The following is a 25,162-nucleotide window of genomic DNA, read 5'->3' on the forward strand; positions in this document are numbered from 1 at the left end:
TGGCCGGTTCCGGATCGCCTTCAAGGATTTTTCGGGCCTGCTCCGGTTGGTGGTGGTCGAAGGTCAGCGGCCAAGCCTCCTAGGGCTAGACTGGTTTGATGCCCTCGGCCTGGAAGTCACCGGCATCAACTGCATCTCTAACGCAGAGACTGAGGGTCTGGTCAAAGACTTTGCCGAGGTTTTTGACGGCACCTTGGGCCAATATACAGGTACGCCCATCTCCTTTAGCCTGGATCCACAAGTCGCCCCCATCAAGCTAAAGCCACGCCGGGTTCCCTTTGCTCTCAAGGCTAAGGTGGACGAACAACTGGACAAACTGATCGCCCAAGGAGTTTTGGAGCCGGTTGACCACGCAAAGTGGGAAACCCCCATCGTCACGCCTGTCAAGCCAGATGGGTCGGTGAGAATCTGCGCTGACTACAAGTGCACGATCAACAAGGCACTTCAGCAGCACGCTTATCCGGTTCCTGTTGTCCAACACCTGCTGCATTCCCTGGGTGAGGGTAAGGTCTTCGCTAAGCTGGACCTTGCCCAAGCCTATCAACAACTGCCAGTCGATGATGCCACTGCTGAAGCCCAGACGATCGTCACCCACCGGGGGGCATTCCGTTGCCGCCGGTTGCAGTTCGGGGTGAGTGTGGCTCCTGGCATCTTCCAAGGCCTTATGGAGCGTCTCCTGCAAGGGCTTCCGGGCGTGGTACCATATTTTGATGACGTCTTGGTGTCTGCAGACTCACACCAGCAGCTGTTCGAGCGCCTCCGTGCCGTGCTGACCAGGTTCCAGGAGGCCGGGCTCAAGGTAAAAAGGGAGAAGTGCCAGATCGCCGTTCCACAGGTAGAGTTCCTGGGCTATCTTATCGATGCCTCCGGTCTTCATCCAACCACATCCAAGATCCGCGCTATCCAGCAGGCCCCCACTCCAAAGAACAAAACGGAGTTGCAGGCGTTCCTGGGGCTGCTGAACTTTTATAACATGTTCCTGCCCCACAAAGCCACAGTGGCTGAGCCTCTTCACCGACTCCTTAGCACTAAGACGCCTTGGGCCTGGGGTCATCAGGAGACGGCGGCTTTCAACGCGGTCAAGGCTCTCCTTTCTTCGGACAGTGTGCTGGTACAGTACAGTGAATCCAGGCCGCTGGTCCTTGCCTGCGACGCCTCACCTTTTGGCATCGGGGCTGTCCTTAGTCACCGTTTTCCAGATGGAAGAGAAGCACCGCTCGCCTACTTTTCCAGGACACTATCTCCGACGGAACGGAATTACAGCCAGCTCGACAAGGAGGCATTGGCACTTGTGGCTGGAGTGAAGAGGTTTCATGAATACCTCTATGGCAGGACTTTTGACCTCATCACTGACCACAAGCCACTCCTGGGCCTCCTCGCCGGTGATCGTCCAACTCCACCGGTCCTCTCACCACGCATGCTGCGATGGACTGTTTTCCTGGCTGCCTACCACTACCGGCTCATCCACCGCCCGGGGAAATCGATGGGCCATGCCGACGCCCTCAGCCGTTGCCCTCTTCCAGCATTTGTGGAAGACCCGGCTCCAGCTTCATCGCTCCTTCTGATTGAGGATCTTCCGGCAGCGCCTGTGTCGGCTGCCACTGTGGCCTCCGCATCTGCCCAGGATCGCACCATCAGCCGGGTGCTCAACTGGGTGTGGAGGGGGTGGCCACAAGGGCCCTTTGCATCGGAGTTCCAGCCCTTCGCAACCAGACAACATGAACTCTCAGCTCATCGCGGCTGTCTGCTGTGGGGAGACCGCGTCGTGATTCCCCAGGGACTCCGTCAGCGCGTCCTGGAGGCTCTGCACGTTGGCCACCCGGGAATTGTCAAAATGAAGGCGTTGGCTCGGTGTTACGTCTGGTGGCCTAATATGGACGATGCCATCACTGCCTGGGTGTCCGCCTGTCAAGCGTGCCAGGAGTCGAGGCCTGCACCACCGGCAGCTAAGGGATACACGTGGGAGACGCCAAAGACACCCTGGTCGAGGGTGCACATCGATCTGGCTGGCCCCTTTCACGGCCGGACCTTTATGGTAGTGGTGGACGCCTATTCCAAATGGCTGGAGGTCGCCCTGATGCCCTCCACCACTACCGAAGCTGTCATCCGGGTGCTGCGAGGCCTGTTTGCAACGCATGGGTGTCCTGATGTCCTTGTCTCTGACAACGGACCGCAGTTCACATCAGGCACGTTTGAGCGGTATCTTTTGGGACTGGGCATCCGCCATGCCCTAACGGCACCCTTTCATCCATCCAGCAACGGGCAAGCGGAAAGAATGGTGCGCTCGACAAAAGAGGCACTGGCGCGCCTGGACCGGGGAGACTGGCATGAGCGGGTCGCCGAATACTTGTTCGCGCAACACATCACCCCTCATGCGGCCACAGGGAGGAGTCCTGCGGAACTGCTTATGGGCCGCCGCCTCAGGTCACCGCTCGACCGGCTACACCCAGACTTTGCCGTGGCTGAACCCCCAGGCTGTGCCAACGCACCACGGTCATTTGTCCCAGGAAACCAGGTCTTTGCCCGGAACTATGTGGGGGACATCCCTTGGGTGCCAGCCACAGTAGTGGGAGTCACTGGACCTCGCTCGTACCAGGTGGCACTCGAAGACGGGCGCTTGTGGCGACGGCACATAGACCAACTTAGGCGCAGGGTTGGGGACTTGGACACTACCGAGGTGCCCCCAACTGCGCTTGCGGCTCCAGAAGAGACACGTACAGATGGCGAGGCTCCACCTACACCTCCCTCGCAAACTGCCAGCGTGGAGCCGAACCAAGCCGTCTCAGAACAGACTCAGACCACTCCACTTGCGGAGGCTCCACTCACAGCAGCGGATCCAGGGGAGTTGGTTCCAACGCCACCTAGGGTCGCACCACAGCCTCAGCGAGAACTGTGTGGCCCTCCGGACTTGGCTACCAGTCCCCGGCGGTCTGGCAGAGTTTCCAAGCGCCCAACTCATTTAAAGGACTATGTTGTTGGACAGGTATCACTGTTGGTCTAAGTATGGGAAATGTAACCGATATGCTTTTGTGCCTAATTGAACCATTACGCGTAGTGCTGTATATAAGGAAACCATTACGATTGTAACTAACGCCTTATCTCGGTGGGGAGGGGTGTTATGTAGTGTAGTTTCACCCTGGGCCAACAGGGGGATACTGTATATAGTTTTCACTCAGGTCTGTAGATAGTTTTCACTCAGGTCCGCGGCAGTTATTTTAGGCGGGAACTCTGGGCTGTTGTGGTTACAATGTGACAGCCGGCTGCCTATAAATACAGGCCGGCTGAGCTGTTCACAGTCAGTTCTATTCCAGCTTACCATAATAAAGAGCTACTTGAAGAGATCGCTGTGCCGGCTGCTATGTCAACCCACGACTTAACAGTTAGGATAGTAGCTCGACTTTTTCCAGTCTGTTCTAGTCGTGTTAAATAGTATTTATAATACTTTACTGATTGGCAGGGTGGTGTCTTTTCCCCCCAGCCAGAACTGAGTTCCGGCACCTCTTTTGTAGCTGTAGTGTCAGGCTTCGGGCAGCGCGACGGAGGCAGCGTTGTAATGGGGCCGCAGCCAAGCCGGCGGCGAGGCAATTGGGCGGAGAAGCGCCCCCCCCTCAAAAAAAGTTTTTGTTTCTCCCCTAAAACATCTTTGGCTCCCCCCTAAAAAAGCACAACAACTTAGGGTTGTCCATAAAAAAAAACCCCACTGCTGACTGGTTATATTTGTTGGCCTTGCATTTTATTGTACACCACTTAATCATCAATATTTTAAAGTACTGTCCTATAAAATAATAATAAGATTTGAACCTGAGACTGAATAAATCTTTTTATTGTTTATTTCATTGATGCCGAATTTTGCCTAGTCCACATCCAGCCAAATTTAGTAGATTGCGTCCCAATTTCTTCCTTTAAAAAAAATTTAAAATATTCAAAATTAAAACAAAACATATCATCCTTATCCCCCCCCCTTTTTCCTCCCTTCCCCCACCCTCCAACACCCCCCCCCCGGCTTCCCTCAGTTCCAGTCTTTGGTTTCTCTGAGAATGCTGTTTTCTGCATGTTACAAAGTTGTATAGAATCTCAAACTTGATTATTATCAATAAAAAGTTTGTGAATGTTTATTCAAAGCCAGCCAAGGAGTCCAGTTTGCTTTGTTGTGTCTTCAGATACTTTCTAAAGGGTTCCCATTCATCTTTAAAGTCACAGTTATCCTTGTCCCATAGCTTATATGTCGGTTTTGCCAGTTCTGCATAGTCCATCAATTTTTCTTGCCATGACTCTTTAGTTGGGGTTTCTTCAGTCTTCCATCCTTTTGCTATTAGAACTCTCACGGCCGGATTGCATCCCAATTTCTTGCCAGTATTGGGGCCAATGACAACTCGCTCCTGGAGGAGATGAGTTTTCACCAGGACCACCACACTCTGTGAAAGAGTTGCCCACCACCATCCGTTTCCCCCACTCAGTTGTCCTGATTTGCTGCTATTTAACCAAGAAAAAATATACACAAAATACGCACATTTCCTGTTATCTTTAATTTGGACCTAAGCTGAGACACAGTAATTGTTCAAAACAAAACAAAACACCCCAGGGGTCTCTGCACTTTCAGAGTTTGTGAGAAGAGAGACTTGAAAAGATTTGAACGTGGGACTGAATAATCTGCACTCCTGGCTTCTCGCCAAAAACTCCCTGGATAAGATGATCTTCCTATTGCATAATTTAATTAAGATGTCATGTTGCCCAATACATTTTTAATACCTTAATTTCACTTTAAAGGCACACTCAGTCCTAGGCGGCACTTTGTTCATGAAGGAGGAGACTGATTCACATGAGCACACGAAAGCCCATGTGAACTGACCTTCCACAGGATTTTGACATCTGGAAAGGCCATGGCTTCCTGGCAGGCTTCTGAACTGGCTCATCTTTTTGTAGAAAGTAACGATGGATAGAGGCCAAACAGGGACACAATCCAAATACTTAGATGTCTCCCCGTGAAATCACTGGTCCTTAAAAATACTTAATGTTGGCTGCATTCAAGCACTCAGTTTTGAGCTTCACAACCCTTGTTTCTTCAGCTGCTACAAACGGAGATATTTCTCAGATGTCTGGCTAGAGACTATAGTGAGGAAGCCAGTAAAAGAATACTTCCAGGTACTTATTTGGGGAGCTGCCTGGCTAGGTGCGTGTAAGCCAAACATCAAGAGCTAAATAACTCTTTGCCTTTGGCTCAAAGCCTGAAACACTGAAAAAACAGAATTAGGCGTGTGCGGATGAAGACATAATTTAGTAAATATTTTCACGGAAATGAAGCAGACAGGATTTCTGAGGAGCAGAGAATCTGTGCTTATCAGGCAGTATAGATAATATTACATTACTTAACATTTAATTGCCAGGTTAGATTTAAGTGAAACCTGAAATTGCTGGGTGTCTGTGCATTTTTTAACGTTCTTGCTATTCCTGACCTAAACCCACAATATATATGTCTTCGTTTGGAGTGCAGAACAAACACATAAACAAACAAACCTTACAGAAATGTCAGCTCTCGCTTTGAAGAAAGCCTGCTCTCATGCTGAGGCCTTGTCTTATTAACCTCAGAGCGCGTGAGAATGTTTTCAGCACCTGTTCTGCAGCTTCTGTCATAAGCTAGCTTGCGCTCTTTTTCCCCGAGGGAGCCACTTTGACTCTGTTGAGGCGATGGGAAAGTTCAGGTCGATTCATGGCAGTTACGTTTTAGGAAGTCACATGGTTTGCCATAGTGATGTGTTACTCTCTCGTACACCATAAATAGTAATTACCTCGGGGATTCGTATTGAAATTTCACAAAGCGAGGAGGTTCCTTTCCGCACCTAGTAATTATAGTGTGCACAGAGTTCTCATCAGTCTCTCAGGGAAAGTAAAGAAAGGTGCTTATGAGAAGGGAGAGCCACATCGCTCACAAATCTATAATGAAGAGGAACCTGTTGAACTTCCAGTCTGAAGCGAAAGCATATAAATGTATATAGATTTAATATGCACCACGTTGGCTTTTATATACAGTGGTACCTTGGTTCTCAAACTTAATCTGTTCCAGAAGTCCATTCCAAAACCAAAACGTTCCAAAAGCAAGGCATGCTTTCTCATAGAAAGTAATACAAAATGGTTTAATCCGTTCCAGACTTTTAAAAACAACCCCCAAAACAGCAATTTAACTTGAATTTTACTATCTAACGAGACCATTGATCCATAAAACGAAAGCAATAAACAATGTACTGCAGTCACACAATCAATCAATAGCTGAACTGGGTTCCACACAGTCACAAAGGAAAAAGCCACAAAAACAAAAATGCAAAATAAATAGCAAAAACAGACAGACCTCAGCGTAACACTCAGATCGTCAGCGTAACACTCAAAATGGAGCACTTTCAACTTCCAAAATAGTTCGCAAACTGGAACACTTCCAGGTTTGCAGTGTTTGGGTTCCAGGTTTTTGAGTATCAAGGCGTTTGAGAACTAAGGTACCACTGTGTGTGTGTGTGTGTGTAATTGTTATGATATAAATGCATGCATCTTTATGTGAGCACTTTTAAGTTCTGAAGGGTAGTATTCAACTAATGCTGTGTACATACTACTACCCTTTTAAAGCACATTTGAAGTACACCCCCCCCCCAAGAATTATGGGTATTGGAGTTTGTTAAGGATTGCTGGAAATTGTAACTCCATGAAGGGCAAACTACATTGACCAGAATTCTTTGAAAGAAAGCATGTGCTCCAAAGGTATTGTGGGTACACAGCCTAAATTTCACTCAGAGTGGACCTGTTGAAATAAAGAACTCTTAGTCATATTCATTAACTTTTGTGTGTCTGCTCTGAGCAAAACTTAATTGAATACCACCCATTGGTTTCAACCAGGGAAAGTTACAAAATGTGTGTTTAATTCCCACCACTGAAATCAAAGAGATGTAGAAGTCTTCAAGGACAGCTAGAAACAGCTTGAAATAGAACAGCATATTTAAAATCAAGCTCTTGAATGTCTGTGTTACTTTCCACAATCCATTTCAGGAATTCCATGCAGCACAAAATCCAACAATGTGGAAAAGCCCACAGTCTTGAGAGTCAACCAGGAAAATATATTCTGTCACTGAGTTCACTTTTGGAGCTACCCGGTTCACGATCCTCAGCCGTGATCTGCCCAGATTCTGCCCACTTCTGTTCTTGAGTGGGCCAATACAACCTAATCTACCTTGTCTCTTCCTTTGGCCAACATTTGATCTTAAAAAACCTCTGTAGCTGTGATAGCTACTGCAGCAGCACCCAGAGCGGATGGGAGGAGATTACACCCTCCAACGGTCTCTATTTTCCAGGGACAAGTCTCAGATTTACAGAAGACGTCCCGGTTTCAGATTTGATCCCGAATGCCCTGGTTTTCCTTAAAAAGGTAAAGGTAAAGGTACCCCTGCCCGTACGGGCCAGTCTTGACAGACTCTAGGGTTGTGCGCCCATCTCACTCTAGAGGCCAGGGGCCAGCGCTGTCCAGAGACACTTCCGGGTCACATGGCCAGCGTGACATCGCTGCTCTGGCGAGCCAGAGCCGCACACGGAAACGCCGTTTACCTTCCCGCTAGTAAGCGGTCCCTATTTATCTACTTGCACCTGGGAGTGCTTTCGAACTGCTAGGTTGGCAGGCGCTGGGACCGAACAACAGGAGCGCACCCCGCTGCGGGGATTCGAACCGCCGACCTTTCGATCGGCAAGCCCTAGGCGCTGAGGCTTTTACCTACAACGCCACCCGCGTCCCTCTGGTTTTCCTTAGGACGTCCCTATTGTCATTGGAGAAATGCTGGAGGGTTTGGAGTTATCCAATACCCAAGGCATCTGAAGGCTGAAGCTTTTTAATGTTTTATTAAGTTTCTTGTATATGTTGGAAGCTGCCCAGAGTGGCTGAGCCAACCCAGTCTGATGGGCGGGATATGAAGAAGAAGAAGAAGAAGAAGAAGAAGAAGAAGAAGAAGAAGAAGAAGAAGAAGAAGAAGAAGGTGGTTCTTATTTTCATCACATAAATGGTGGAGGGTATGGGAGATGTTAGTGGTAGAACAAGGAGCTTTTTGCCAGTTCCTAGAAGCCACATCACTCTGACATTAACCAAAATTTAATAATAAATAAACAAGGGAGTCACCGCACTCTGCAAGTGCATTGCCCCACTTTCAACAGACATACCTAATTCTGTTCAGACTTGAGCTCTGGGAAAACTGGTTCCGCTTGTCTGCAACAGAAGCTGACTCTGAGCCATACTGACCAGCTAAGTTCTCACGTCTCACCACCAGCTCATATCACTTTTCAATTTCATTTCAATTTTTTTAAAAAAGAATGATCCCAATATTGTTGTTTTCAGGTATAAGGCAACAAGGGACATGGTTGCAGAAACCTACAAAATTCCTTTAAAGATACATTTGTGAAAAGGTGGAGGTCATGTGGGGCATGTGGAGAAAGACCAGATTGTCTGTCAAACATTCTCTGGAAGTGTGGAAGGAGATTGGCTCAAGCTGCAAATGTGGGGCAGGAGTGGGTGGGCAGTGAGCTCTGATCTCTGGGTATGCACTCCTACCTTCACTTTGGCAGATGCTTTGAGTAGATTTAGTAGGGGGGAGAAAAGATATTCCTGATGCATTTTCCCAAAACAGACATCACAAGAACAATGAAGGAGCAGGCAGCAAAGTTCATCACTCTTTTCTTTTCTTCTTACAAAGCGAACCTGATCACCTCTGCCATCATTTTGCCATGTGCTTGGTGAATATGGACCTTGCGAAATTGTCCTGCTGCCTGCTGTTTATCGCAGGGCAGTTTGATGACACCCAAAAGCCTCCTGCCTCGATCAATATTACATATCCATGCAAACACTTCCATTTGTCTCATCCCAAACTTGACTCTGCTGAGGTTGGACCAGCAGTTCTTGCCTGGACTTGACCCTTTCAGGCCTTTGACACGCAGATAGTGAAACCCGCAGAGGAGGGAATAAATAGGGCTGTGCAAGTTGTGGGCAACAAGAGGTAAAAGAAGGCAGAGTAACCAATGCAGATCTTAACTTTGGACACTGGGGTAGTTTGTGTACACACACACACACACACACACACACACACACACACACACACCCTTTCATCCAGGCAAACAGGAGGCATGAACAAAGTTCAGCAACACACTCCAGCCAGGCAAAATCTCTGGATGCAAAGCAGGGACAATGATTGGTGTGGCCTTAGGACAGTTCTAAGGGCCAGACGGAAAGGCTTTGAGGGCCGCATTGAGCTCCCTGACCTGAGGTTCCCCACCCCTAGGTTACTGAAGAAGGCTTGGTTACTGAAGAAGGCTTCCTTGCCAAGGCTGCAAGGCTAACTATCTACTCAGCAGCAAATCCTACTGAATTCAATGGGGCTTACTCCCAGGTAAGTGGGGTTAGGATTGCAGGCTAGGTTGGGCAAGACAGATCAAGAACTCTGCTCCAAATGTCCACATGCCCCGGGAATGTGGAAACAAGCGAAAGGGCACGATGGCATCTGCCAGCTGACAGAGCCACCAAGGAATTGCACCATTTCTTTATTGCTATTATTTTAATGAAATATCCCACCCTAAGGAATTGCACAGTTTCAGTCTGAGCAAGAGTCTTAGCCAGGGGAGATCAGACTCACCACATTATTCTGGCACTGTCATATTGCATCTCCCTCCGGCCCACACTTTCACTCACATGATTTGTGTGGTTTTTAAAATTTGTAAAGGCCTTTGTATTATTTTTTTAGCCACTCTGGAATATGGTCCTTTGTCTGTACAATAAAAATATAATACAAGAAATAAAAGAACAGCACAATTCTGAAATTACTTCCTCCTCCTCCTTCTTCTTGCCCACCATAACTTTTTATAAAGTAGGGCTGCCATATGGCCAGATTTTCCTGGACATTACCAGGATTTCAAAGGAGGAATTGACATCTAGGGGGAAATTCTGATAGGCGGCGCTTTGTCCTAGATCTTTGGCAAGTCAAAGCTCAACAACTTTCGGGGTGTCCTGGTTTGTATTTTTTGAAATGTGGCAACCCTATATAAGGTAAAGGTAAAGGGACCCCTGACCATTAGGTCCAGTCGTGACTGACTCTGGGGTTGCAGCACTCATCTCGCTTTGTTGGCCGAGGGAGCCGGCGTACAGCTTCCGGGTCATGTGGCCAGCATGACTAAGCCGCTTCTGGCGAACCAGAGCAGCGCACGGAAACGCCGTTTACCTTCCCGCCGGAGCGGTACCTATTTATCTACTTGCACTTTGACGTGCTTTCAAACTGCTAGGTTGGCAGGAGCAGGGACCGAGCAGCGGGAGCTCACCCCATTGCGGGGATTCGAACCGCCGACCTTCTGATTGGCAAGTCCTAGGCTCTGTGGTTTAACCCACAGCACCACCCGCGTCCCTATATAAAGCTTCTATTAAAAGTTCTACTGTACATTTTTGCCCATGGAAACCCTAATATGTTATATTTCAAATCCTTGATAAGATTATTCCACTACGTATTGCGAGAATGTATCCAGGACTCACACATATACTGCCTCTGAACTTGGGGGGTCCATTTAATTACTGGAAAACAATAATGGATGGACCTTGCTTCCATGAATATGTCTAAAACTAGACATCCTCTTGTCTTGTTATGTCAGCTCATTCACATGTTTTAAATTACTTTCCCACTAAAACTCTTGTGCTGCGCTTGAAATATACTCATGCATCTGCTTGCTGCATGATGATTCAGGGGTTCCATATTGCAAATACTACAGATCACACAATGCAGTATGCCATTGTTGCAAAACTGCATGCGTATCTTAACACTGCATCATAGAATTGCAGAGCTGGAAGGGAACAGGAGAATCATCTAGTCCAACCCTCTGCAATGCAGGAATCTTTTGCCCAACATGGGGCTTGAACCCCCAGCCCTGAGATTAAGAGACTCATGCTCTACTGACTGATCTATTGGGATGTCAGTGACTGGTAGTGCTTGCATGCACTACGCAAGAGCCGCTGGATTTTTACGCAGCGCTCAGCATTCCTGAGAAACATTTCTGTGACTCCAGCAGAACACAGCAAATTTCTCCAAAGGATCGGAAGCAGAACTAATCGAATTTTGGCAGCAGATAACTTTGATGGAGTATGTGATAGAAGGGATATATATATATCAGACACTGCTTAAGGCAGTCGCCCAACTGTGCTTTTACCATGGCAGAATAATATGGGGTTGGGGACATTTGCGGTGTGTGTGTGTGGAATGGCAGATAGGAGCAGGGTCACCTAGTCGTTCATTCTTGTTTAAAGCTCCCCAATGGCACTGTAATCTCTTTCCCCTCAACTAGGCCTAGACTGGAAACAAGCCCAGATATTTGTGAACTTATCACTTTGCACCTCTTCATTCAAAATCCATAGGCACATTGTTATAATAATTTTAAGGTCTTATATGTGTATATATATAATTTTGTTGTTTAGTCGTGTCCGACTCTTCATGACCTCATGGACCACAGCACGCCAGGCACCCCTGTCTTCCACTGCCTCCCGCAGTTTGGTCAAACTCATGTTCGTAGCTCGTGGCCCCCTCATGAGAAGAGAAGACTCCCTGGAAAAGACCCTGATGTTGGGAAAGATGGAGGGCACAAGGAGAAGGGGATGACAGAGGATGAGATGGTTGGATATTGTTCTCGAAGCTACCAGCATGAGTTTGACCAAACTGCGGGAGGCAGTGGAAGACAGGAGTGCCTGGCGTGCTCCGGTCCAGGGGGTCACGAAGAGTTGGACACAACTAAACGACTAAACAACAACAACATTTTCATTGGAGAAATGTTGGAGGGTATGGAGTTATCCAACCCCCAAGCTGTCTGAAGGCAATCCTGTACAGAGAAGGGTTTTTTTTAAATGTTTAATTTTTTATTATGTTTTTATTTATGTTGGAAGCTGCCCAGAGTGGTTGGGGCAACCCATTAAGATGTATGGGGTTTAAATAATGTGGAATGGGACATCCCTATTTTCATCAGAGAAATGTTTCAGGTTATGCTACCCTAAGTGTATGTCCCTAAATAGTCTTCCTGGCTTTGCCCAAACTCTTAAAAAAGCAGGAAGAGGGGATTTTATTTGCCCTGAAGGAACCCCCTATAATGGACGGAAAGCTACTCTTAAGGGCAATTCGTTTCCTTCGCAGCTAATCCAAAGAGCTGCCTATTATATCGCTGCCGCCAGGGAGGCAATCAAGGAAGGAATTCCGGGGGAAATGAATTGTCAAGGCTGGCCAAGATTTGTATGACGAAATGTCAATAGATCCCTTGAATTAAGGCAGAGAAATGTACGCCGTTTGTAATTGTCAACCTGATTCACAGTCAAGGGCTCGGATCTCGGCTGACTGGCAGCTCAGCCCGAATGCATTTACTTGGGCACCAACCTTCTCTCTCTCTCCCGCCCCCCCCCCCCAATTTCAGTAGAATTTATTTCTGAGCACTGGAAGTGCAGCTCCAATTTTACAACTTCAGCTCCAGTCAAATTAGAGGCTGGTTGTAAATCCCAGAGCCACTCTAGAATTGATAGACGTGGTTCTTTTGCCCTCAGCGTACATTTTGAAATGTGATCTGAATTAATATCTGCACGCCAAGAGAACTGCTGTAGCGTTGCCAAGTATGCTGGAGGGGGGGAAAGCCTCCATCCATTCATATCTCGCTTTAACCTTGAACTCACTCGATGGCCTAAGACCAGCTTCCATCCTATCTCAGCCTCATTGCCTGTCCACCATCTGAAACGTGATGGCGCTTCTAATGCAACTGTTGTCCTCTCGACCCGTGCCCGTCCTGGCTGATTAGAGCGTGTCCAGACGAGGTGCGGGCCCCCCTGGGGGATATCATCAATTTGTCCCTTGGCACCGGGACATTCCCAGGGGAACTGAAGGAGGCAGTGGTGCGCCCGCTTTTAAAGAAAACATCATTAGATCCCTTAGATCTATCCAATTACCGCCCGGTTTCGAATCTTCCATTCCTGGGTAAGGTGATTGAGAGAGCGGTTGCGGAACAGCTTGGTAGGTTTCTGGATGAAACATCGGCTCTGGATCCATTCCAGTCCGGCTTCCGCGCTGGTCATGGGACCGAGACGGCTCTGGTCGCCTTAACAGATGATCTCCGTAGGCAGCTGGATCAAGGCGGGTCGGGGCTGCTGATTCTTCTAGACCTGTCAGCAGCCTTCGACATGGTCGATCACGAACTCCTGGACCACCGCCTTGCCGACGTGGGGATCCAGGGCACAGCCCTTCAATGGCTGCGCTCGTTTCTCTCTGGTCGGGGACAGAGGGTGGCGCTTGGGGGGGAATTGTCATCCCGCCACTCCTTGGCGTGTGGAGTGCCTCAGGGTGCGATTCTCTCCCCGATGCTTTTTAACATCTTTATGCGCCCCCTTGCCCAGCTTGTCCGGAGTTTTGGGCTGGGCTGCCATCAGTATGCTGATGACACCCAACTCTATCTGTTGATGGATGGCCATCCTGACTCGGCCCCAGACACACTGATCAGATGCTTGGAAGCTGTGGCTGGATGGTTACGTGGGAGCCGGTTGAAGTTAAATCCTTCGAAGACAGAGGTCCTCTGGCTGGGACGGGACGATATGAGATTGAGGGGGCAACTCCCTTCTCTTGCGGGGGTGCAATTAGTGCCAGCACCGTCCGTTAAGAGTTTGGGTGTAATCTTCGATACCTCCCTCTCCATGGAGGCGCAGATTGCAGCTATAACAAAGGCGGCATTTTTTCATCTCCGCCAAGCTAAGCAGTTGGCTCCTTACCTCTCTCGCCCTGACCTAGCCACTGTGATCCACGCGACGGTCACCTCCAGACTGGATTATTGTAACTCGCTCTACGGGGGGCTGCCCTTGAGACTGACCCAGAAACTCCAGCGGGTGCAGAATGCCGCAGCGAGACTCCTTACGGGGTCTTCGCTGCGAGATCACATTCATCCGGTGCTATACCAGCTGCACTGGCTCCCGGTGGAGTACAGGATCAGGTTTAAGGTGCTGGTTTTAACCTTTAAAGCCCTATACGGCCTAGGACCCTCGTACCTACGGGACCGCCTCTCCTGGTATGCCCCACAGAGGAACTTACGGTCTTCAAATAAAAACATCTTGAAGGTCCCAGGCCACAGAGAGGTTAGGCTGGCCTCAACTAGAGCCAGAGCTTTTTCGACTGCGGCTCCAACCTGGTGGAATGCCCTGTCGCAAGAGACAAGGGCCCTGCAGGACTTGACATCTTTTCGCAGGGCCTGTAAGACAGAGCTGTTCCACCAGGCCTTTGGTCAGGGTGCAGCCTGACTCCCTCCTTTGGCAATCTCTACAAAGCTTTAGTCTATGGTTGCCATCAATTTGTATTTTAATTAATTTTTAGAATGTATTTATAATGTTGTACTGTTTTAGTGTTGTTAGCCGCCCTGAGCCCGGCTTCGGCTGGGGAGGGCGGGATATAAATAAAATTTATTATTATTATTATTATTATTGAAAGATGGCTGAGTTTGCAAATGTGAAGGGGCTGTCAACTCCTAAACTGTATTAGATCCTCCTCACTCATTACAGTTGGGTTGGCAACCTCAGTCCCCTCTCTCCACCTAGGGCCTGCTCCCTGGCCTCTGCACACGGGAAGTAGTAGTAGTTGTTGTCATGACTATGCCCTCTGGATTTCATCTGCCTGAATTATTCGAGACTCGCATTATCACAACCACCAGCAAAGCCCTCTAAGACATTGAGCAGCCGAGGAAGCAACTGTTAAATAAAACTCAAGTCCCCAAGCAAGCCTGGGATGTTAATAGCATCTCTGCAGGGTACACCGATAGTAATTGAGGGAGATGCTAATGAAGTCTGTCTGGGAAAGCAAAGGGGGAAATTATGCAAGGAAGAGAATTAAAAAGAGGGTGGGGGGTGTCATGGGGGGATAAATTGCAGCCCTTCTGTTTTACAATTTCTTCACAAGTCACGTTAAATTTAAATCATGCTCACAAGTCGCTCTTAAATTGGTTTTTGCCTTTTCCATGCAGATTATTTGTGCAGAAACTCTACATCACTTTGTCAATAAGACTTGGAATGGTTTGTCGTGTTTTGGAGCGTTAAAACCTCTTTAAAACATATTTTTCATCTGTAATGGAATTATGAGAAGTAGGAAAGATATGGAGGGAGGGCTTGCAATGCAAGGACCTGTGTGTGTGTGTGTGTGTGTGTGTGTGTGTGTGCGCGCGCGCACACTCTTTACCAGAGACACATCACATGCATGCTCACACACTGGGGACCCCTCAATGAGGGGCAGGTCGCCAGGGGTCATAGGAAACTGCCTCATGCCAGCTCAGACTATTTATCCATCCAGCTCAGAATATTGTCTCCTGTGACTGGCTATGACACTGTTGTGATCAGATCCACGCAACATACCGTATTTACTCGAATGTAATATGCACCTTTTATGGGCAAATTACGTCACGAAAATTAGGATGCACATTATATTTTATGGTGCATTAGATGCGGTTGCAAGCTTGAAAAACACCGGAAATACTTTTTTGGTTTCAAGGTTTTGAAAATTGAGGTGCACGTAAGATTCGATGGCACATTAAAGGTAAAGGACCCTTGACCCTTAGGTCCAGTCGTGACTGACTCTGGGTTGCGGTGCTCATCTCGCTTTACTGGCTGAGGGAGCCGGCGTACAGCTTCTGGGTCATGTGGCCAGCATGACTAAGCTGCTTCTGGCGAACCAGAGCAGTGCTCGGAAATGCCGTTTACCTTCCCGCCGGAGCGGTACCTATTTATCTACTTGCACTTTGATGTGCTTTCAAACTGCTAGGTTGGCAGGAGCAGGGACCGAGCAATGGGAGCTCACCCTGTCGCGGGGATTTGAACCGCCAACCTTCTGATCAGCAAGTCCTAGGCTCTGTGGTTTAATCCACAGCGCCACCCACGTCCCTTCGCTGGCACATTAGATTTGTGTAAATACGGTATTTAAAGCACATCCAACGCACACATGATTTCCCTCAAAGAATCCTGGGAGCTGTAGTTTGTATCCACACCATACATTTGAAGTAATTCCTATATGCAGGAAGTACTTCTCTGTGCCCTCTGTGAGGGGGAAAACTACAGCTCCCAGGACACTTTGGGGAAGATATGCATACAGGAAGTACTTTAAATGTATGGCGTGGATCTGCGTCTCAGGCACAGCAGGTTGTCCCCCCTATCATCTACTCCAGGAGTAGCCTAGGTGTTGTTGGACTCTGACTCCCATCAGCCCTAGCAAGCACAGCCAATGATCAGGGACGATGGTCCTTGTAGTCAAACAACATCTGGAGGAAACCAGACTGATCTCCTAAGGAAGTGTAGTCTGAAGTTCCAGTGTCTTGACTGGAAAAGCCCTGCTCTCTGAGGAGATATTAACTACTGAAAATGATGGAAGCCAGAGCAGCACATTGGGTTATAAAATGTCTCACTTCTGCTTCATTGTCTAATATATCAGAAGCCATGAAGGCCAGAACGAAAAGTGCTTCCGCCGTCATTTGTACGGGGGTGGGTGAGTGACTTGAACCTTTCCTCAACAGAAATCTGGAAGTGCAAATAATTCGATTGTCAATGAGCTCAGGCAACAATTTCGGGCCATCTGCAGTCGATGCCCAAGACTGTGGCTGCTAATTATATATAGCAGCTTATATGATCTAAACTGATAATTGGGTTACTCACGGAAATGCCTCTTTGCATCTCTAAAGCTGATGGATGTACCTCCATCATGAGTCCTTCAGTCCTTCATTTTTATGGCTTCTCACAGCATGAGGAACAAAGCTGTTCAGATCCAATGACAAGCATACATTACAACAGAAGAACAGAGTCTACAGGCTTGGCCGCAAGGCCGGTCCTCTGTCTAAGATCATAGAATCATAGAATGGTAGAGTTGGAAGGGATCCCATGGCTTATCTTGTCCAACCCCCTGCAATGCAGGGATCTCAGCGAAGGCATCAATGACTAGGTAATCTAGTTCCTCAGTTTGCTCCCAAGCAGTGATATCCATCACACAATGCTCTTATAGGGTGGCCTTCAAAGACCAGGCACACAGGTGCAGGTGATGTTTTGATCACAAGGCAGAGACTCCCATTTGGGATCCAGGGGCCCAGTTCAAAATCCTAGCGTTGATTGTTTACTTCCTGGTCCAGAATAACTGGAGGAATGCATTACACCTCAGGCTAAATGTAGGAAGGTACCATATTTTTTGCTCTATAAGACTCACTTTTTCTCTCCTAAAAAGTAAGGGGAAATGTGTGTGCGTCTTATGGAGCGAATGCAGGCTGCGCAGCTATCCCAGAAGCCAGAACAGTAAGAGGGATCGCTGCTTTCACTGCGCAGCGATCCCTCTTGCTGTTCTGGCTTCTGAGATTCAGAATATTTTTTTTCTTGTTTTCCTCCTCCAAAAACTAGGTGCGTCTTGTGGTCTGGTGCGTCTTATAGAGTGAAAAATACGGTACCTGGGAAGGTGCAGACAGCGGGGATAAAGACACAGGCTAAGGCACAAGGTGACCTCCCGCAGCAACTGGCTGATCAGAGGAAAGAACGTCCATGATAATGGTCCTCCAGCATCACCTGACTTCCCAGACCAGGTAGGGCATGGACAGCTACAGCACACAGGAAATGCCTGGTGCTTCCCTACTTTGATTGGCAGCCCAAGTGGAACAAGAAGCTTAGCCAGTGCCTGTTTCCCAGACCAAGTCTCGGAATCCCTGAGATAAGAGTCCCTTTGTACCCTAAGCCCTACTTTTTCCAGCAGTGGTAAACCTGTATCTGGACTATAACATTGTTGTGGACTAGATGTCCACAGGGCACCAGACAGAGGGAATTCTCAGTAGTCGTGCCCACCCTGTGGAACATCTTCCTGTCAGATGTAACGGATATAACAACTATCTGATTTATAGAAGACATCTGAAGGCAACCATTTATAGGGAAGTTTTTTAATGTTTGGTGTCTTAAAGGTAAAGGTAAAGGTACCCCTGCCCGTTCGGGCCAGTCTTGCCAGACTCTAGGGTTGTGCGCCCATCTCACTCAAGAGGCCGGGGGCCAGCGCTGTCCGAAGACACTTCCGGGTCACGTGGCCAGCGTGACATCGCTGCTCTGGCGAGCCAGAGCCGCACACAGAACGCCGTTTACCTTCCCGCTTGTAAGCGGTCCCTATTTATCTACTTGCACCCGGGGGTGCTTTCGAACTGCTAGGTTGGCAGGCGCTGGGACCGAACGACGGGAGCGCACCCCGCTGCGGGGATTTGAACCGCCGACCTTTCGATTGGCAAGCCCTAGGCGCTGAGGCTTTTTACCCACAGGGCCACCCGCGTTTGGTGTCTTACTGTGTTTTAATTTGTTGGGAGTCACCTGGAGTGGTTGGGGGAACCCAGTCAGGTGGGCAGCATATCAATCAATCAATCAATCAATCATCCGGCTGGGCTGAAGTGGACGTAGCCACTTCAGAATGCATGTTGTAGCTTATGTGACTGGATGTTTCGCAACATAGAAAACTCAGCATCAGCTGAAATGATTCTTGCCAGCCATCTCCCTGACACTATTGTCTTCTATGCACAAGAATATATTTTTTCCTCATGAGGGAGGGTATACCCAACTGCAGTTGAAAAAGTACAGTCCAAACACAGGTTTTCTACCTTATTATGTAACTACTAGGCCTGTGATATGCTGAGGAGACTCTGTGCTCCCTACTGTTATCTTAAGAAAAGACAGATGACTGCAAGAGCCAATACTTTTTTCTGCTGTGGAATTCCTTCAGGTGAAAGCCCACTTGGATAGTTAACTTGGGGACTTTCCTGTTAATTTGGGGACTTCTGCACCACTGGATTATTTTTTTGGGAGTAAAGGAAGGTTACAAATGTAATAATAAATAAATAATTGTGTGAGCGGCTGCTGTGTTATGTTCATTAAGGATTGTCTGGGTTTTTGCATTTATATCTATTCGTTTGGGGGGAGATTTTAGATCTAGGAGACAGGACAGAGATGTTAAGGCAGCACAGAAATAAATGGTCATGTGTTGGCACCAGTGAGACTGATTTTCAGGGATTTGCCTATCACAGTGTTTTATTATTGTCTGTTTGTAGCTGGGTTTTCAAAAAGGAAAAGAAAGGGTGAGAGAGAAAAGATGGTGTGTGGTCCCCTTTAACTGTCTTGTCCTCCTGACCTTAACATTCATGCGCTTTTAGGATTTCTCTGGGCACCCGCAGAGAGAAGAAAAACAAGCTAGGAAAATAAACAAACCTGAGCATCCAAAACAGCCTGCAAGCCAACAACTGGTAAGGCCATAAAAAACAATCGCTTTCAAATTAGCCAGATGGCAACTCTGACTTCCTGAGCAATATAAAAGGAAAACGGGTTGCGGAGGGATGCCAAGAGTGGAAATATTTGTAACGGTTCAAGAAAAGGCCACAAGAATGATTTCAGAATAAATGCTACAATGTGAAAAATAAGATCTTCACTACACACACACACACACACACACACAGAGAGAGAGAGAGAGAGAGAGAGAGAGAGAGAGAGAGAGAGAGAGAGAGAGGTACCTCGGGTTAAGTACTTAATTTGTTCCGGAGGTCCGTTCTTAACCTGAAACTGTTCTTAACCTGAAGCGCCACTTTAGCTAATGGGGCCTCCTGCTGCCGCCGCGCCACTGGAGCACGATTTCTGTTCTCATCCTGAAGCAAAGTTCTTAGCCTGAAGCACTATTTCTGGGTTAGCGGAGTCTGTAACCTGAAGCGTATGTAACCTGAAGCGTATGTAACCTGAGGTACATAGTACACCCCAATTGCACGATGTGATTACGACAAATCAGGGTTATCACACAGGTAACAGTCACCAGGGAGCCAGAGCTGCTTGGAAGAGATGAAAGTTGAAGGTGGCTTGGAAGGCGTACCTGTGTTTGTGGTGTGAATACTAATCCCACGCTCACCTTTCAGAAACAGAATGGGTAACACCTTTTGAAGGGACGCGGGTGGCGCTGTGGGTAAAACCTCAGCGCCTAGGACTTGCCGATCGCATGGTCGGCGGTTTGAATCCCCGCGGCGGGGTGCGCTCCCGTCGTTCGGTCCCAGCGCCTGCCAACCTAGCAATTCAAAAGCACCTCCGGGTGCAAGTAGATAAATAGGGACCGCTTACCGGCGGGAAGGTAAACGGCGTTCCGTGTGCTGCGCTGGCTCGCCAGATGCAGCTTGTCACGCTGGCCACGTGACCCGGAAGTGTCTCCGGACAGCGCTGGCTCCCGGCCTATAGAGTGAGATGAGCGCACAACCCTAGAGTCTGGCAAGACTGGCCCGTACGGGCAGGGGTACCTTTACCTTTTACCTTTTAACACCTTTTACGAAATCCAAAAACGGTGAGTTTGAGGCAACTTAATTGTGTGTGCACCATGACGACGCATGCCTCTGCAGTTTGTTAATGATGCTCAGAACAGTAGCGCTCTCTCTCTCGCTCTCCCTTAACTATGATCAGTCTCCAGGCTCTGTGGCAGATCTGGGCTTCCCTGTGCAGGTTGTGAATCAGCTCCAGCGCTTCTCCATAAAACATGCCACACTTTTAAAAGAAAGTCTCAGGCCATCAAAGGTCACTGGGCAACCACAATTCCAATCTTAACATGCTTAACAGGGTATTACATCTCCTCACCTGCAGCAGAATACTACAGTGGTACCTCGAGTTAAGAACTTAATTCATTCTGGAGGTCCGTTCTTAACCTGAAACTGTTCTTAACCTTGAGGTACCACTTTAGCTAATGGGGCCTCCCGCTGCCGCCACTGTGTGATTTCTGTTCTCAGCCTGAAGCAAAGTTCTTAACCCGAGGTACTATTTCTGGCTTAGCAGAGTCTGAACCTGAAGCGTCTGTAACCCGAGGTACCGCTGTAGTTCACATGCAACTTCTGGGGCCAAGCGGTGTTGGTTTATTTTATCAACCTGGTCTCATAATTATGCTCCCAGCTTGTTCCTTGGTTAGTATTTCTCCCACACACCTGTTACCCAGCTCTGTGTTTCAATTCACTCTGTATTCCATGCTTTACCTGTACAGTACCATTGTTTGTAATTTGTTACCGGTTTGTGGTCTGTGTTTCGTTTTCTTTCCCATCACCCAAATAAATAAATAAATCAATAAAGCTGCCCAGAGTGGCTGGGGCAACCCAACACAATGGGCGGGGTGTAAATAAAATAATAATCGATAATAATAACAACTGTTCTTTTTATAAGCTTTATTAGGTTTATATTCAACACAATCAATGTAAGCACCATAGAAAATTCATAAATCCAGATTCCGCCCCCTCCCTTGACTTCCCCCAACCTCCTCTTCTGGTTCTTTAAATATTTGCTACTTCTGCTTGTTTTATTTCTCTTGATTTTAAAATCTTTCAACAAAATATTATTATCATTTTGTACCATGTCTTTCCAAATTACATATTACAGTTTATTATTTCCTCAATTATCGCTCCTTAACTTATACACTTCCCCCCTTAATTGTAAGTGTTTACTCAAACCCTGCTGGTGAGTCCACTTTTTTACAGTATTTCTATAAGTACATAATAAACAGTTCCCAGTCTTTTAAAAAGTCTTTATTGTCCTTGTCTCTAAGTTTTCCCATAAGCTTCACCATTTCGGCATAGTCCATCAGTTTTGCTTGCCGTTCTTCTTTCGTTGGTTTTTTGTCGTCCTTCCATTTTGGGGCTAGTAAACTCCTAGTTGCTGTTGTAGCATACATGAATAGCTTCTTCCACTCTTTTGGCAAGTCCTGTCCTGTAATGCCGAACAAAAAAGTTTCTGGGTTTTTAAAACAAACGTTGTTTTAAACACCTTTTTTCATTTCATTATAAATCATTTCCCCGTATGTAGTTTTTGATTACTTTACAATTCCACCACATGTGGTAAAAAGTGCCTTCTTTCTCTTTGCACTTCGAGGACTTATTAGAACTTCTTCTATACATTTTAGCAATTTTCACAGGAGTTATATACCATCGATACGCCATTTTCATATAATTCTCTTTCAGAATGATACAATTAGTAACTTTTTAATTTACTTTCCATAGTTTCCCCCAGTCTTCCATTTGTATAAAGGTAAAGGTAGAGGGAGCCGACCATTAGGTCCAGTCGCGGACGACTCTGGGGTTGCGGCGCTCATCTCGCTTTACTGGCCGAGGGAGCCGGCGTACAGCTTCTGGGTCATGTGGCCAGCATGACTAAGCCGCTTCTGGCGAACCAGAGCAGCGCACAGAAACGCCATTTACCTTCCCGCCGGAGTGGTACCTATTTATCTACTTGCACTTTGACGTGCTTTCGAACTGCTAGGTTGGCAGGAGCTGGGACCGAGTAACAGGAGCTCACCCCGTCGCAGGGATTCGAACCGCTGACCTTCTGATCGGCAAGTCCTAGGCTCTGTGGGTTAACCCACAGAACTACCCATGTCCCATTTCTACATTCTGCATGGACTGGTTGTAACAATTACTTTGATAAAATACATATATTGTTACGTGCAAATGGCTTTAGATACCTATGAGGTCTATAAATGACCATGTGCTTTCAAACTGCTAGCTTGTGCCCAAATGATTGTTCTTGACTGGGGTTCCATTCTCTTTGCTAATGAAGGTTTGCTTAAAATTAAGCATCACAAGTGCTAAACCACCAGTTAAGCCTGGAAGGATAAAATTATACACCTACATTCCTGGAGTAATCTGACTAGTTCCCTCCAAAGTATTTATGGGTACTTAAGTTTGATTGAATAGCTATCAGCTAGGCAGGCAGGAGAGGGGAAAAGGTTAGAGCTAGGCCTTGTTGCCAGGGTGACAGACAGGGAGATACACATACCCAACAGGAGCGCTGCCTTGCTGGCTCCCAGGGTGGAGTTTGGGGCACTATAAAATACCAAAGCCTTAATCACCAGGTCTGGCCCCTCCCAAGACCTGTGGGTCCATTTCTCTCTCACACACACACAGAGCCCCAGGAAGTCTTCCCACAAACAACCAGATCTTCCTCAGTTTTCTATCCCCTTCCTGCATGTCTCTCTGTGTGAATTTGATTGTGCCAGGATGTCCTCAAATTAGATGTGTTAGTAATATGGTGAGAGCAATTTTCTGCTTCAGATTCCGTTTCCTGCGCTCCTGTCATAGTCATCCCTGATTGCCTCATCTCTTCGTTTTTCGAAAGGTCAATTGTCCTCTGCCTGGAGCCAATGATGGATCACAGGGATGCTCTGGGAAGATCACACTAGGACTCAGGATTTTAAAACCTGATTTATTATTAGATGGTGTTGTTAATTAGTTTTATGGCAAGGGCTATAAGTGAACATTTGCTGTAACGCTTACAGTTAACCTCCCTTTACCCTGCTTTTTAAAAAGCCAATCATTCTCCATCGTGACTAAATGGCACCATTCTTGGGGACTTCCTGGGCTTGTCAGTAATTATTTGAAAAATGCAAGGGCACAATCCAGACCAATGTAAGCATTAAGAATTAAACACCTTCTTGACTTTCTCTCACTGAAGCGAATGAGATGCAAAAGTGCCTGTTTACCTTTGGACGGCTCATGCCTCAAGTTTATTAAAAATCTTTGCATCCTATATTTACTCAAGTATTTTCAAGTCCCCTTAAAAGCAGATGTAGACCAAGTCTGATGCATCATAAAGGCTACAATCCTACACACACTTAGCTGGAAATAAGTCCCTTTGACCCCAGGTGTGTTTACTCCTGAGAAGACATGCATAGGGTTGCACTGGAAATCTCTCTGTTGACACTTTTTATTTCAAAAATATCTTTTTAATTTACAGGCTTGCCATGTGACCTCCAAAAACAGACTCACCGCTATGAGAAAGCACATCACAGCTGGCCTTGAAACAGAGGCCTCCTTGCACAATAGTTTGGTTGTCCCTGCCAATCTGAAAGCAAGCAAACATAGACACTGAACTTTATAAGTTGCCAGAACACCTGTAATCAAAGTTGCATCTGCACCTGCATCACACCTTGCCCAGGTCTCCTCCCAATTCTCCTTGCTTCATGATCTACCATTTACTGACAGAAGATTGGTAAGCTATTGATCATGAATTGTTAAAAAACAAAAACACCACCCTACATAGCAAGCTCCACAGCATGTTTCCCCCATAAGGCCACCTTGTCTGTTACCTTTGCAGGGAGAATTGCTCCTCCAGTAGTGTCTGGAATGCAGGCAGACCAGATCCATAGAGAGACTTCTCACACCAGTGACTGGGAGCGCTAGGAGGGGAAGAAGCCACCTGATCCAGCCGACCTAGACACACAACCAGCGATGCATCAAGTGAGCATCTTCCCAGCAGCAGCACATTGCCAGGAAGGTGGTGCTTGAAATGGTCCTTTGGTGCAATGGTGGAGTTAAGAATCAAGCTCAGTCACTGAAGTCACCACCCTCCCATGCTAATACTTTGGCTTAAGAAAAAGGGAGCCAATTGTTATTTAGGCAGTGTGGGATAGAGAGGGATAGAGAGACAGAGAGAGAGAGATAGAGAGGGATAGAGAGACAGACAGAGAGAGAGAGAGAGAGAGAGAGAGAGAGAGAGAGAAGGATAGAGAGACAGAGAGAGATAGAGAGGGATAGAGAGAGATAGCAGTTGCATTGGAAGTAAGCACGGACACCGCAGGGATTTGAACCCCGTCCTGGGAACCAGGAGCGCCAACCACCAGTGTCTTTTGCTTTTTTTTTGAGCAATGCAACAAGGGGAAAAGCAAAACCTGAGAGAACATTCTGTGAATGTTCTCTCAGGAAAAAGAAAACCTTAAGAGGTTAAGAACTCTTTGGAGAGACCTGTGGAGAGACCAGCAGAAAAGAAAAGGAGGAAAAGGAGAGACCAATACAACAAGAGAGGGAATTCTCAGTAGTCGTGCCCACCCGTGAAAGCAGACGACTGAGTGGTGCAATGTGAACTTACCTAAAGCAGCACTGTCCTAATGCTGGTGACTCTCACTTCAAGAACAGTGAACTCTGGGAAGCCTGAAGGAAAGAAGAGCTGGAAGAAAAGAAGTCTTCTCCTACCTGCAGGGGAGCCTCATTGTGGTGACGCAGAATAGGGCCTCTTCTGACAACTCAGTCACCACAACCTGAAAGAATCTTAGCACAATGAGTTGCAGATGGAACAGAAAATGAGATTTTTTAAAAAAATTAAACAGCTTTCTTA

The 25,162-nt window shown here is 47.3% G+C and overlaps 1 long non-coding RNA gene across 1 annotated transcript; it reads right to left on the reverse strand.

Annotated features, from left to right (window-relative positions):
• Window positions 1-21,210: 21,210 nt before the first annotated feature.
• On the reverse strand, window positions 21,211-23,919 carry LOC144325990 (uncharacterized). Its single transcript, XR_013391163.1, has 2 exons — window positions 23,818-23,919; window positions 21,211-21,763 (listed from the first exon to the last, which is right to left on the reverse strand). It is a non-coding gene; the product is annotated as an uncharacterized LOC144325990 (long non-coding RNA).
• Between the last annotated feature and the right edge of the window lie 1,243 nt (window positions 23,920-25,162).

The sequence above is a fragment of the Podarcis muralis genome, chromosome 17 (genome assembly GCF_964188315.1).
Source record: "Podarcis muralis chromosome 17, rPodMur119.hap1.1, whole genome shotgun sequence".
Lineage (NCBI taxonomy): Eukaryota > Metazoa > Chordata > Lepidosauria > Squamata > Lacertidae > Podarcis > Podarcis muralis.